The sequence below is a fragment of the Ictidomys tridecemlineatus genome, chromosome 14 (assembly GCF_052094955.1).
Source record: "Ictidomys tridecemlineatus isolate mIctTri1 chromosome 14, mIctTri1.hap1, whole genome shotgun sequence".
Taxonomy (NCBI): Eukaryota; Metazoa; Chordata; class Mammalia; order Rodentia; family Sciuridae; genus Ictidomys; species Ictidomys tridecemlineatus.
Window position 1 is genome coordinate 47,809,267 of NC_135490.1, and position 10,133 is coordinate 47,819,399.

The window sequence follows — 10,133 nt, forward strand, 5'->3', positions numbered from 1 at the left end:
TCTATGAACATTGATGTGGCTATGTCACTGTAGTAGACTGATTTTATCCTGTGGATATATACTAAGGAGTGGGATAACTGGGTCAAATGGTGTTTCCATTCCTAGTTTTTAAAGGAATCTTCAATTGGTCCAGTGTAGTTGCATCAATTTGCAGTCCCATTTATTGTCACTTGTATTCATACACATACACACATACACACACACACACACACACACACACACACACACACATACATATCTGGGAATTATATATATAATATATATATATATAATATAAAACATATCTGAGAATATTGATACATAAGTTTATCTGCTCCCAAATTTTAAAATGTATTTATCTTGTTTGATCCACTCACTTCTAGAAATGTACCTGGGATGATGGGTGAGCTAAGATTTGTGTGAACCTGTTATGAGAAAGCAAGATGAGGTAGTACTCAGAGGCCTACACAGTTTGCCAAGAAAACTAGGAAAAATGAAAGCATCTGATAAGCTGAGGAACCTTTTAGGTTATTGTGTAACTAATATGGTCCCAAATTTGCAAACAGAAGCTAAAAGAGTTAAGCTAAAAGTGCCTTAACCACATTCATATTAATGTGAAATTGCAAAAAAACCCAGCAGTGTTATGAGCGAAATCACATAATGCAAGGAGGAAAGGCATAGGAAGTCACATCACACTGCATTTTAAATGTCCACTCTCTTCTCTTGAATGCAGTGAGGAAAATATTTCACATTGGCCAAGAGAGATGTCTAGGGAGAGCTGAGATTCTTTTTAATGTAGTTTCTCGTTATAAAAAGAAATGAAATGGAGTAATAATATAATCTTTACATAATAAAATCTCAAGACATCCTGTTTTTTGAATAATGCAACTCCTCATCTTTTCTCCTCATCTTTTTATTTCTCTCTTTCATTAGAGTTAATCACACAAAAAGCTTTCAGGCTGCTGCTGCTAATTTAAATCTAGAGATGGCAAGTTTTTTTATTGCTGTTGTTTTGTTTTTTGTTAGCCTTCTATGTGCCTATATTAGCAGCTAAACAGTAGAGGAATGCAAGACTCATTGCAAAACAAGTTATTTGTGATTCACATGTATGAACAATATTTAGTAACATGCTAGTTATCATTAGTATCTTTCAGTAGCACTAAGAATGAGGCACATTTAAATCTTGCTCACAGTCTTACAACAAGGAGACCCATTTATATTCTGGACCTTAATTTCAGTCATAGGAGAACTCTAACCAACACACTTAGGGACCTCCAGTCAGGAATGTGCCTCCTTGCATTTTCTAGTTTTCCTTAAACAGAGTTGCCAAAAGAAGGGGCCTCCATGATATCCTTTCCTGCTGTTGAACACAAGTTGCAATGCAGAGGATATTTGGTGTGTTTGGTTGTCAACCTGAACATGTCCTAGTTATTGTGCCTTGTCTTAGTTTGACGTATCACTTTCTCTGCTGCTGCCTTCCCTTCAGGCTCTCTAGCCCATGATGACAAAGACACAGGCAACCCCTATTCTTAATAATGCCACATCACATCAACAACACTTAGCAGAATGCCTTGCACAGAGCAGCAACACACTAAACAGATCATACACATATGAATAAATGAAGAGGATTAAAAATTCCTAGTAAAAACGCCAGGCTGTAAATCTTGTTGTCTGGTGTAGATCATCATGGCTTAATGATTTACTTCCAGATCCAAAGAGAAGAAATATAAATGAAGCTATCTGAAAAGGGGCTATTAGGCAGCACAGCATGTCTTTTTTCTTTCAAGTCAGCTTAATTCCCTGGGTTTAGATTGAAATATTATTCATGATACTCCTAAATTCAACCAGAATCTACAGGATAATTGGAGCTTTAAACTATTTTTCCTCTTCTTCAATCAGAAATTATATTATTATTATTATCTGTCAAACACATTTCCTTCCTCATACCCAAACATGCAAATTGTATGCAGAGTCTGAAGACAGTCAATCAAAGCAAGGGTTGTAGATGGAGGTGGTATTTTTGGCAAGTTATATTATGAAGAATGAGAGGCACTGTGGGAAAGTTTTATGCCTATGGTTCTTAAAGAAGTATTCATTTTCAGTATGTCATTCACTAGTCAACTCTGATCAAAGAAAAATATATTCCCCCCCAAATCCACCTGCTACTCTGACAGCCTTTTATTTAATATGACAACAGAACCAACCACCTGTCTGAGTTTCCTGTTTTATATTTTGCATAATATAAATCATTTCTAGCATGTGCTATATGACAATTGGGGATGGATGGCATTAGAGCAATCTGATTTCTATGTGTTGCTTTCTTTATCTCCAGGGCATATTTTGCATTTATATCCTGCAAATAACAGGAGATATGTTTCAACTCTCCACATTTATTTTTCCCCAAACACATTCAGAGACTCTTGTTCAGTGCTCCTTGTCAAGAACTTTGAAAATTCCCCTTTCACAGAATAGGTGTGTGGGAATCATTGACAGAGCTATCAGAGTTCTTAGTTTTCAACTTGGGTCTTTGTTAAGTCAGAGGGAGAGGAAAAGAAAGCTCTTTGGATTCGTTATGATTTAATCTCCTCACTTTCTTTAATGAACATAAAATAAACATAGCTGATGGGTGGGTTGGTCTTGGCATTCCTTCGATATGTGTAGAAGACACACGTGTACACACACACACACACACACACACACACATAAATACACATTATAAAATGACAAAGGGAAGAGAAGGGAGGAGTACTTGCCAACCTATTCAATTCATAACTACTGAGACAATGCCAATCATGAGCTAGGAAGAGGACATAAGGTGAAAGCACAATGATTCAATGCATGACTTTGTATGAGTTATGATGTGTGTATCTTGTTCTTTGAGAGGGTAGGGGATGTGTCTTTTACATTTCTTCATCCAGAACACACCGTTGTAACTTATGAAACCTTAAAGGGAGAGTACTTGGTAAATATGGTTGACTGATTCACTCTACATTGAGTCATCAAAAGAAGAGTGACATCCTATGCAAACATTTATACACTGATGCTCACACATATTTCAACCAAGATCCTTTCATGTCTTAAAATGCTAACCAAGAAAGGTAAGAAGGATTGGAATTTTATCCAAATATAATCATTAGGGTGGCATTAGAGGGTTATTTAAAAGAAGTAAAACAGATTTTGAAATGACGTTTAAAGAAAGTAATTAATTTGGGAGAGAATGAACAAGTCAATATTCATCAACTTAAGGAAAAGTTGAGTTTCAAGTTAGTAAACTATTAGAGAGTTCAGTTGGCTAGAACAATAATATTGGACTAGTCCTATTACAGATTTTATTTTATGAGATAAAATTTTAGTTAGCTTTACTTTAGAGAGAAACCTGCCACAGCCTTAAATCTGTGCTAATCTAAGGATGCTTGCAGATCCAATGGCCCCATCCCTCTCAGCCAGACATCCTGTGACCCAGCACACTACCCAATTCTCATTGCTTAGGACTCAGGGGACAAAGTGAAATTCTGCCACCTACTTAAGTCCCAGGCTGCAACTCCAAAAACTAATCCACAGTTAGGACGTCATTTTAAAAGTGGGCGGAGCTGGGCACCTTATGTGTTCTGCAAATCATCAAGAAAATCTCCACTCTTCCAACCCAAAGAAAGAAAGAAAATACTTGGAACTTAATTGCTCTTACAACACAGCCCAGTAACTAAAGTGGTAATTCAAAGGAGCAGCTTTGCAATGACTATTCATCATCACTCATCATGAAGTAACACGCTTAGCAAGGTCTATGAACACTGAGTGTGTTTATTAGGTCATTTACTGATGTAATGAGACTGCCATTGCATTAAATTATCTACTTGCATATAAGCCATGCAAAGCTATAAACATGGTACTTGTTGTGGTCATGCCAAATAATGATTTTGGGGCTACCTGATCATGCCCTAGGTAACATATTTCAAAGGGGCTTAAACCCAGGGATCTACCTAGACACTTCCAGCTAATATGTCTACCAACTCTAACAGGCATTTAAAACTTTCTGAGATAACAACCACAAAGCCTAATCTTACCCTTGGTCATGGTGTTAATGCAATAGACCGATAGAGTGGTGGTATTTCTGTTCTGACAAAGGGATGATAAACATCCTAAAATGACTTTGACAGGATATAATTATATGAAGTATTTAAACAAACTCTGGAAAGTACACAGGCACACACTTACCACCCACCTGTATTTGGCATTACTAAGTGCCCTCCTAAATGGCCAAAGACACCAGTTGTCCTCAGTTCTGTCCTTGTGGGGAGTGATGCCAGATTTTGGATGTATGGCGTTTTATTTCGGGGATGCATTGTACTAAAGCTGCGATTGTTTCCATGGGGAAATGTCCCAGAGTGATTCTTGCAGTGGCACTCGGCTCTCTCAGACACTCCCAGAGAAACCATGATTGAGCTCTGCACTTTGACTTTGATGTCCGACAAAGGGTTGAAGAGGGAGGACTGTGTCAGGAGTACCTTGTCCAGCAGGTCCTGTAGACAGATGGGACCACTGTATGTTCGGCTCACTGTCAGGTCTGGTTGCATGGCAGAATTCAGGAGCAGGGAGTTACCTGGGTAAAAAATATATATATACTGATCTGTCACTCAAAAACTACGACACCTCCATTACCCTTTTACAGCTGCCTTCTTTAACTGCAGGCCCACCCTGAGAAAGCAGAGTGGCCACAACAGGTTGGTTCTTAGTGACCAACACCTTGAAACTCTGGCCCTCCTTCCAGTCCATTCTTTCAATGCTGCCAGACTAAATCCTTCACCTTCTGAGATCCTTACATGCTTGATTTGGAGAACAAATATTTCTGGCACTCTGGCAAGTAGCTCAGGTATTGTTGTTCATGTGATTTTCACTGGCAAAAAAGAGCTAAAAAATTAGATGTTTTGCAATCCAGTTCAGAGCAAAAATAACATCTGTTCATTTTAAATGGCAAGAGATGACACAGCTTGGTGACTAGGTAGTGCCATTTATAATGAAGCTTCTTGGTTTCAGCACATTTTTTTGTGGATTTCTGGGCACTTTCTGGATCAGCAGGAGGACATGATGTGTCCTCAGAGCAAATGGTTCAGGGGACCTCATGAATCACTTCATGTCTCAGTAGTCAATTCACTTGAACATTGCATATGTCACCGAGAGGAAAAGAATACTCCATATGGACACAAAAAGCAACTCAGATTCTATGTGGGGAGCAGCTCAGAACAGTCTCCTTTCTGTCTGAAAACAAATGAAAAAAAAACAATCTTTACAATAGCATGAGAAATTGGACTTTGTCATCTTTTGGGGAGCACCAATTATTTTCTAAGCCAAATATTAAAATGAAATGCTGTGATATATTTTTGTGATGAAGTACTCTCATTTATTAGTAAATAACAAAATAACCCTCAGTCCCAAACCTCCCACCCATATCAGTCCATCAATGTGACATCTCAAATTGAAACCCAAACCATATTAAACAATTTTCCTTTGGGGCCTTACAGAAATGTTTAAAGTATGGTATTTTTGAAAATGTTGCAATTCTAGGCCATATTGTATGAGCCTCTATTGTTTTTCCATTTTCATAATCTGTAACAATGCCAGCAGGAAATCTATAACCCTGACTTTTACCACCTCTTATTCAGATGCTCTAAGATTGCAAAATCACAGAGAAAACGTACACATGAGATGAAATAATGCTGCAAGATCTAATGTCTCCTTGTGGTATATTTCTTCCAAGCTTGGAGCTACTGTGCCAAGACAAAGGCCAATCAAGTCTCTGTGTTTTGTAACAGAACCACATTGAGTTCTATAGCTTAGGAACCATGTTCTTGTTTATGGTCTCCAGGCAAGAAGTGGAACTGCAGAATGATCCCATGTCTGCAAAGAGTTGGGAACTGATGTTTCCTTGGAGACTTCAAGAATTATATGCCCAAGTCTACCAAGCCCTCACCTATTGAAACTTAGGTTTTGGTTATTCTTGAAAGACTCTCTGAGCTCATGTGAAGCAACGAAATGAAAAGTATTTCCTAGAATTAGGTAGCACAGATGTGGAGAATGCTTGATAATAAAAGTACATACAGGGAAGGGGATGTAGCTCAGTGACAGAGTGCTTGCCTAGCATGCATGAGGTCTTGGGTTCCATCCCCAGCCCTGGAGGAAAAAAAGTATATACATATGACACATTCCACAGTTGAAGAATGGGCATAGTTGAAGAAGGAAGTTGGGGTGGGCAGGGGTGAGTGATTGGCCCTGATCAGACTTTCATCTACTCTTTGAAAATATATTTCCAAGTTATTAGTCTACAATAAGAATAACATTCTATTTAAAGGGGCTGGGAACAGAAACCTGGGCCTTGTGCAAGGCAGGCAGGTGCTCTACCACTGAGCTGCACCCCAGGGCATTAACAGTCTCATTGTTTCCCTTTCTGCAGCACCAGATATATTGTTCAAGAACAGATATGCCTAAGACACTGCAGGTGAAAGCCACATAGTATGCATATGAGGTGTATCATCACAAGAAATATAGGGATAGTAGCAGCTACCAAAGGATTCTTATCTACATCATTAGTTTCATGAGATCCTTGATCAAAAGGTGGTCAGATAATTTGGCAAGGTAATGTATTCATTTAGAGAATGACAATACAAAATTCCCTTTCCTCCCCAAATGTGCACAGACTAGGCAACGGCATTTTCACTTGGTGCTCATGAAGCAGGATGGCAGCCTGTACTGAAAGTATCATCTTCCAGAACCATGTTCACTCCATTTATGAGCACTTGCCATCCATGCACCAAGGGATTATATGGGTTGCCTTTCCTATCCTCTACTATCCTCACTTCCCTCCCCTCCCATCTTTTCTCTTCAACCCATCTACTGTAATTCATTTCTCTTCCTTGTTTTCTTTTCAATTCCCCCTCACTTCCTCTTATATGTAATTTTGTATAACAATGAGGGTCTCCTTCCATTTCCATGCAATTTCCCTTCTCTCCCCCTTTCCCTCCCCCCTCTCATCCCTATATAATGGTGGTCTTCTTCTCATGCTCTTCCCCCCTGTTCTGTTCTTTGTTGCCCTCCTTATATCAAAGAAGACATTTGGCATATACACCTGACTTGTGTAGTTCTTGATGTCAGATGGAGAGACATTTCTCTTTCACAGTAGTCAGCCACTGCAGGACTTGGGTGGTCCCCATATGAAACAAGTCTCCACCTTGAATCCTTTGGTACTTTGGGGAAGTTTTAGTTTTCTGATGGGGCCAGTCCAGTTGGTGAGTTCATTCCTATGGCAAAGGAGGTGGGGCCTGCAAATGAGAAGGAGTAGAAAAATCAGAGTAAGACACTTCCAGGAAAAAGAACATTGGTTCATATTATTCTCTGTTGGGGGCTTCCATCTTGCCCTCTGTCATAGCTAGCTGCTCAGGTATATTTATTCATAGTTCAAAGCTAGTTGAGGGCAAGTATCAACAAATACTCTCAAGCCTTAGCCTAATTAAAAATGGTTAGCTGAGTTAAGATCCTTCAAGGAAATGATGAGAGGGACAAAAACCAAGGTTGGCATCTTATTAAACTCTTGTTTCTTTCAGACCTTTAAAAAAATGAATTTGACATTTTTCAGTAGTTTGGGGAGCATTGAACTTCACTGAACTTCCTTTAAATGAAGGGACAGGGTTAATGCTGAAGATGAAATCAGAAATGGAAGGCACAGGGTTAGTGTTTAAGAGGAAATCAGAGATTTTGAAATATCTGATGCCTAATGGAGCTATGGTTTGAATAACATTCACAATAATAAATTTAAATTTATCCTCAGAGAAGTCGTAGGATTTGGAAACAGTGTTGATTTAGTTTTTTGCTAAGCACAAATAGGACTCCAATATTGCATTTTGAATATTATTACAGTTCTTTTTTGTTGTTTTTTTTTGTTAGTTCCTTTTAAAATGTACTTTTCATACTAATTTTAAATAATCGGTGAAAATATCTCTTCTTTGCATTTTTTGCTCTATATTTATTCCATGATTAATTTCAACAAGTTATTTCTTTGTCATGGTCCTACAAGACGTTTGGCACACATGGTTACTGAATGGATGGTAGTATATTTTGAATGCCTAATTACAAACTCTTCATAAAGCAGTTTATAAGCCTCTTTTCAGCAAGTCCATGTTGTAAAGTTTGTTGAGTATACAGGTTAATCATTATGGATTTGGAATCAGATTTGTAATCACCTCTGCTCTTTCTTACCACTGAGTGTCTTTGGAAGAAAAGTAACGAAGCTTCCCTCCGTAAAGCTCATTTTATGAACATGTAAAATGGGACTCATAATGTCTAGTTCAGAGAATTGTGAAATTTACATGAAATGATGTGATGTTTTGCACAGAGTGTATGACACTATAAAGGCTCAATGTAATAGAAAACTCTAAGCAAAATATTTTATGCTACAATTGGTACGCATTGCTCTTGAGAGAACAAAGAACTGGACATTACCATTGGAAGAACAATCAATCCTACTTAAGTACTCTGATTGAAAATGAAAACTGTTGGAGAGTGGATGTAAAAGAGCAGCATCCTTATTCCCTTGGTGCTGCAGTGCTCTACTTTCAACCTGTGATGGGCTCAGTTCTCTGCTGCTTGGTACTGACCCTGAATACTGATCCTCTCCAAGGACAACTGCTATATTTGATAACAAACACCCCACCTGAGGATCAGAAGGCCAAACCCAATGTGACTACTCATGTCCCACATGTTACAAAGGTCTTCCTCCAATTGAAATTAAATGGAATGTTTTTGAGAAATAGAAAGCTGCTCTACTCCAGGTTCTTCAATGTAGAGAATGTGAAGCAAAGGAAAGCATAGTGTACAGAGTCATGGAAATGGGCACCTCGGGGTTCTCATTAGAGCACGCATCATGGAACAGTTTCGTGGTCAAAGTCATGGTGCTATCAAACTCTTGACAACTTACATAACTTCATTGCTGCCCTGTTTCTGGACTGGTCACATTTCCTCCTGTAAAGCCCATTCTACTTTCATTCATTCTTACATTAGTTCGAATCCACAGTTATTTATTCTTTATACGAAATTTAGATGTTTTTTATTCTGCAGGATTTTTAAACTTTGGAAATGTCATAAGACTCTTAAGAGAATCCCAATATAGCCTTTCTTATTGATCTAACAAATCTTCTTGACCAATCATGTTGAGCAAACAGCTTTTTAAGATTTTAACACATCATTAATGAGAGACAGAGAGATCTATATTATAATAGTTGAAATATTCATAGACACATGTGAAATATTGAAGTCAGTGTATTTGCAAATGAATGCAAAACTTTCTTCCTAGTGGGGGAGGGAAGAAGACTGAAATTTCCTGGACAAAATTTATTTCCTGCCTCTCCATGACAGTTATTTGGAATGTATAGGAGGAGTCACAGATTTTTTACATTTTGCCACAAAACATAAAATAGAATTTGAACAGATAAATTTCTTTTCCCTCACACTTTGAAATGGAAGAGAAAGACATTATCATAAAATTAAACATAACTTTGACAGATTTTATTATAGCAATCTAAAAATATTATTTCCTTATATATTTAGATCAAAATCATAGGGAAGCACCCAAATATATAGTACTAAGTAAACTAAAATGAAATTGACAATGCACAATTAATTCCTAAGTATTGATTTGACAGATGAACTGATGAAATCTTATTATTAATCTGTTTTTATTCAGTTTAGTAGTATTATCTTAAGTTTATTGAGCAGTTATTCTTGTTGTCAGACTGGAATTAAAGAGATGAAGCTAATAAGATGTAAGATCTAAGAATTAGTTTATGAAACACACCCATATTTTATTAAAAGTGAAGAATGTTAACTTTCCTCATTTGCAAGTTCTGCTTTAGTTCCCCAGAAATAAAAAAAAAATCATAAAGGGAATAAATGACTCATGGCCAAAACATCTAATAAAAATTGTGATCATTCTTTCAAGAATTCTTTTTCCTGACACATGAATTTTTCATGTGGTAGTACTCTTTTTGTGCACTTTACAGTGGAATGGAATTTGAGCATGAGTATCTTTTCTTCTATTCCGCAGTGACCAGTAGTCTCTTCAGAAGACAATGAATGATATCGAGGGTCTCACTGAGACAATAAAACTACCA